General features: G+C 45.1%; 1 long non-coding RNA gene across 1 annotated transcript; it reads left to right on the top strand.

The window, feature by feature from the left end:
- Window positions 1-1731: 1731 nt before the first annotated feature.
- LOC117885028 lies at window positions 1732-5195 on the top strand. The gene is made up of 3 exons (XR_004647697.1): window positions 1732-1839; window positions 2199-2278; window positions 4418-5195. It is a non-coding gene; the product is annotated as an uncharacterized LOC117885028 (long non-coding RNA).
- The last annotated feature ends 520 nt before the right edge of the window (window positions 5196-5715 follow it).

Genomic DNA, 5715 nt, shown 5'->3' with positions numbered 1-5715 from the left:
CAAATGTGTTTAAACATGGTTACTTTTCTGGTGCAATAGGCTGCTAGGATACTATTTTCTGTAGGAAATGAAGTCTAGTATTCAGTTTCCCATATAATCCATGATAACAGTAATAGGGTGTTGAAAAGGAATCCTTAATCATTTACTCTGTAATGAGTTTTTCACCTGAAATGCCACAACAGATGAGTAACTCTTTAGTGTGAATTTAGCCACTTCCCACACTGTGGAGGGGAGATTTGCTGTTGTTTGTTGAAAACATGTTCTGCAGGAGTCCTAGGCCTGCTTCTGCTCCCAGGCTAATTTTATAGTAGTGTGATTCCATTGGCCTGGCCCATTCCCTACCATTGTAAACCCTACAGATAGGAGCCATGGCAGAAGTGAAAATCTCTTTCTGCATCCCACCCTCCCTTAAAGAGCTTCTTACCTCATTCCATGTCATTCCACTGAGAATGGGGTGGAGCTTCTTTCCTTGCATGACAGACTGTAGAGGCAGCTGGCAAACCTGGCAGACTTCTGCGCTAGCTCTGGCCTTGACTGTGCAGCTGTACTGGATCCATACTATCAAGACTCACCCTGCTCGGGGCTGTCTGATGGAGTATTCAGCCCTCTTGAGGGTAGTGGTGTCTAGTGATCAGCCCACCCCCATCACACAGTGTGACCCTTTAGATTATGAAGTGTCTGACTTATACAAGAACCTAGGAGATACTGGTAGAGAGGAAGTGGTCCCAGTGATAAGTGATGCTTGGGAGAAAATCTCATCACTGTTTCTTTAAGGGCCTGGGACGAGGAGTTTTGGATGGGACAAAGCTCCCCTCTCTCCCTACCAAGTGGTATGAGATTTAAGGAAGGGGACCAGTATATATACTGCCCCTAAGTCCCACATAGCAGGAGAGACACCAGGAGGAGAAGGCTGCCTGCTGAACCCTCTGAGCCTAGGGACTGTCTGGGGCGGGGAAAGAGTCAGATGAAGGAGAAGCTGGCTAAGGTCCTGCAACTGGCCTAAATTACAACCAGCTCCAAGGAGGACTGCTGATACCTCCCATCCTAAGGAGAGGGACTGATAGAAGTACAACCCAGCCCCAGGAGCAGGGCCAGGGCTTCCTGAAAGTGGGCAAGAAAACCTATTAGGACTGTTATATGGACCCGAGTGGGTATGAACTTGAGTGACAAAGAAGTGTATTACACTCTGTAGAAAGAGTTCATACACCAGACCCCACAAAAGGAATATATGTTTTGAACTAATCTGATTTGTGTAATTGGTTGAAATAATCTATGCGGGTGCTGAGGGCAGTGAAAAGGCCACAAGGGGCCATGCCCATGACCCTCTCCTTGTGATTCCTGGGAGAGGGCACTGTCAAAAAGATTGCAGTATCTTTTTTTGACTAAGTTTCACAGACGCTGGAGAGAGTCTATGCACCTCTATTTTTCTGCCCTCGCTTTTGTAGACATTGGATATCTAAATAACAAGTACTCAGACATCTAACTAACCAAAAGAGTGACTGCAATTATTGGGGCAACAAAAATGGAGGCCAGAGCTTGAAAATGTGGCCCATGCAGTGTAGAAGAACTGTGAATAAGGATGTGTAAGATATTTCTACTAGTTTTGAGGATGAAAAGCAGCATTATCAGCTATGAATACTACCAGATAAGTCAATTCTCCAATTCTTTATATTTATGCATTATAAGATTTAAAGGATATAAACAGCTATATAAAAGGAAAACCTTTTTATTTAACTCTCAGATTGTTATTTTACAGAAAGTCAAATGAATGAATCAGAAGACATACAGTAAATGTCCACAGTCTCCAAAGGATTACTGCAGAGATTCTAGCATTTAAAGGTAAACATATTGCATTGGAGAAACTTTCAGAAAGACACCTTAAAATATTCTCCTAATTGCCAGAAATAGTCATAATTATGAATGTTTCTAGGTTGATTGGGGAGAATATGTTTCAACCATTGAGATTATTGTACTTTTAACACTTGCCCTAAGATAATATCTGTTGTTGTCAGCGTCTTTGTGTTGGACTGGATAGATGTTAATAGCAGTAAAATTTTCAGGAACTTTGTAGTTTAATTTGTCTTGCATGTACTAAAACACCTTACTAAAATGTTTAAATACATTTCAATAGGCCTGTTTGAACTCTGTATTGTAGTTACAGGGCACAATATTGTTAATCAATTTTATATTTGACTCAGTATTTCCAACACTGGAGATTCCAGATTAAACAAGGAGGACATGCAAACACAGCCCATTTCAAGAGTCAGTTTCACAGAGGGTAATGGCAAGTATGCTATGATCAGGGTCCTTGATTACTCTCATACCTGTTTTCCCATATAATATGTAACTTTATTTTTAAGAACCTATAATTTTCTTTTAAAGACAATAAAAATATCCAATAATCTAAGGTTTAAAAGCATTTTCTTTTCAACAATTGAAATGAAAATTAGTACTCTAATTTACATTCTCCTTCCACTTCTTAGTGTGTATGTTAGACTGTCTTTGCCCTCTTTTAGACAGTGGTATATAGCATGTAAGTAGATATGAAGGAATCTGAGTATAAGGGAGTGTCATTGTAGTGAGTCGGTGTGGCTCCCCTCCTGCCCAGAAGAGGGAGCCCACGTGCCGGCACCAGAGTGGGTGGGACCACCACCCCCTGTCCCCGCCCCCCGGAAGTCAAGGGGCGGGACAGGAAGTATAAAGGCCGGCCGCCAGAGCTCAGTCGGCGGCCAGCCACCACAGGGAGCAGACGTGCGGCCGGGAGCTCCCGGCCAGGAGACCGTCGAAGACCCTAGCTGGCCTGAGCTACCCCGGGCCCGCTACGAGGAGGAGCCGCCGGAGCCTGTTCACGCCCGCTACTGGGAGAACCCCTGGGAACCGAACCCCACTAACCCTGAGGGTGAGACTGGACCCGAACCCCTTCGCCCCTGCTGCTATCCAGAGGAGCCGCCTGAGGACCATTGGCCGGACTTCCCGGCAGAGCTACCAGACTTGCCGCCGAGCCCGGGCAGAGAGGAACCCATGCAGGTGGACTGGCCCGATCCCGGCGCAACGACCGAGGTAGGCTGTGAGGGGGATCACGGAAGTAGCCCGGGGGTAGCCGACCCCGGTCCGGCTGCAACTGAGTGTGAGCCTATGTCAGTGTGTTGCGGTCTGGATACCCCACTGACCAGCAGCGGCAGCAACCGCTGTTAGGGCCCCGGGCTGGAACGCAGTGGAGTGGGTGGGCCTGCGTTCCCCCCTGCCACCCTCCGCACGGGTGGCAGGCTTCCCCCTCACCCAACGCTCGGCTACAGAAGCCTGGGCTTTGAACTATTTGCTCGCTCACCCCTGCAACAAGGGCCTGAGCCTAACTGTGTTTGCCCCGCCCTGATCTAGGGCCTGGGCTCTGAACTATTTGCTCGCTCAGCCCCTGCAACAAGGGCCTGAGCCTACCTGTGTTTGCCCCGCCCTGATCCAGGGCCTGGGCTCTGAACTGCTTGCTGGCTCAGCTCCCTGCAAACAAGGACCTGAGCCTAACTGTGTTTGCCCCGCCCTGATCCAGGGCCTGGGCTTTGAACTGTTTGCTCGCTCAGCCCCTGCAACAAGGGCCTGAGCTAACTGTGTTTGCCCCGCCCTGATCCAGGGCCCGGGCGGTGAACTAGTTGCCCGCTCAGCCCTTGCAAGCAAGGGTCTGAGCTAACTGTGTTTGCCCCGCCCTGATCCAGGGCCTGGGCTCTTGAGCTTTGACTGTGGTTGCTCCGACTCTGCACCAAAGAGCCGGAGTTTCGGGACTAACTGACTGCTTGTTCCCACAGTAGTGAGTCGGTGTGGCTCCCCTCCTGCCCGGAAGGGTCGAGCCCCGGCTAGGACCTACCACAGTCATTTACACACAATCTCTGAATTTCCCTCATGGTATTCCCTAAGTAGTCTATATAGCATTGTTTCCTAACAGGGTTACTTGAAAATAATCCCTGCTCACAGTGGAGAGGCACAGTATGGCAGAATCCTGCTAGCATCCATTGTGTTGTTGCAAACATAGTTTCAACTGCAGTGGAGACATGGCCTAAATCAGTAGTCTTTACCTTTCTCTTTACATAGTAGTTTCTTCCCCAACTCAAATGGAAACATGCTTCAAAGTTCATGCATTGCAGAGATTGACCTGAAGTATAAAGGCACTGTATCAGTAGCTGGGTTAAGAGAGCTCAGCTTTAACAAATTAAAATTGCGAATTGGTCCTGCTTTGAGCAGGGGGTTGGACTAGATGACCTCCTGAGGTCCCTTCCAAACCTGATATTCTGTGATTCTATGATTCTAAAATTGATAACTTTAAATACAGTGTCAACTAGTGGCCAGAAGCTCACATTCAGATGAAAAGTCTTTAATAGTGTGGTCTAATATAACAAACAAATAGGGGAAATATCACTATCATTTTCAGCTTTCAGATACAAAAATAGATGGGGGAAGGATGAAGCTTCAACAGCATCTCTCAGCTGATGGAAAGGAATGAAGAGCCAGGGTTGCAGAAATCTCCCACTGACTTTCAAATGTTTGTGTGCAGGAGAAAAAATCTGCTTGACCAATGACCCTTCACTTCTCCATCTACTAAAAGTTGATCCTGAGAAATCGACACATATTCCCCATTTTGTCGAGAACATTTTTTGGAGACTGCATTTTACTCATACAAAGACATTAAAAATGTATGTTGCTACCACTTTGGGTGCACTTTTTCAGTATGTTGTCAATGCCATCTCTTCATGGTTTAGGCCAGTCTTGTGTGAGCAGTTGTCAATATTTCTGTTTCAAAACCTTCTTCGTTAAGAGTGGTTGCAACTACTGCCATGGTTAGTAAAACTGGATATTAATAGAATAATGCTAGCTGACAGGTAGCCAAGTGTCAAAATAGTCCATAGATACTGTTGGTTTCCATCAAAAGAAGACTGATATCAGGTTGCAGCCATAATATCTAGTTACTAGAAGCTGCTGCTCCCCAATTAGTAAGCAAATTAGAATCCATTACAAGAGAAAATTAACGATTACCTAGGAGTGATGGAGACTCATTGTTAAGACATCACCATTTTCTTCCCTTTCCCCCTGCTTGTTTTTCTACTATATAACACTTTTAAAAATACTCTTTAAAATGAGTGTCTTTTGTACTAGTCTGACAGCACCAAAAAATGTAAATCTCTCTCCCTTCCACTCCCTGGGCACCCCCCACCCCCCAAAACAACAACAACAAAAAACAGATAGTAACCTGTAGTGGGAATTGGGGAAACAAACAAAGAAGTTTATACAGAGTCACTCACAGCTTGCAGGAAAGAGATAAGAATAGCCTAAATAAAACCCAACAACCTCAAAACCTAAAATGAGTTAATGCTAACCAAAGGGATTAAGAGGAATAATAAAAATGGCTTGTATTACTATATTGGGAATAAAGGCACAATAAAAAGAATAAAAGTTTATTAATATATGAGATGGGGGATGAAATTAATGGTGACTCTAAAATGGCTAAGGTACAGAAATCCTTCTTAAAATGTTTTTTACAATGAGAAATAAAATAGGTGAGCAACTGAAAAGATGTGTACCTTTTCTACTTCACGCCTGAGTAGGTTGGGGACAGAAAAAAGCCTCTGGCATAATTTAGAGGAGCCTAAAAGTGTCTCTAAATTATGCCTCCTGCAGCAGTTCTATAAGGAGCTATTTCCATAATTCTGGGGAGGAATAAATATTTTTGGT

The sequence above is a fragment of the Trachemys scripta genome, chromosome 11 (assembly GCF_013100865.1).
Source record: "Trachemys scripta elegans isolate TJP31775 chromosome 11, CAS_Tse_1.0, whole genome shotgun sequence".
NCBI lineage: Eukaryota > Metazoa > Chordata > Testudines > Emydidae > Trachemys > Trachemys scripta.
The sequence above is the reverse complement of the archived record's forward strand: the minus strand, read 5'-3'. Positions and strand labels throughout refer to the sequence as shown.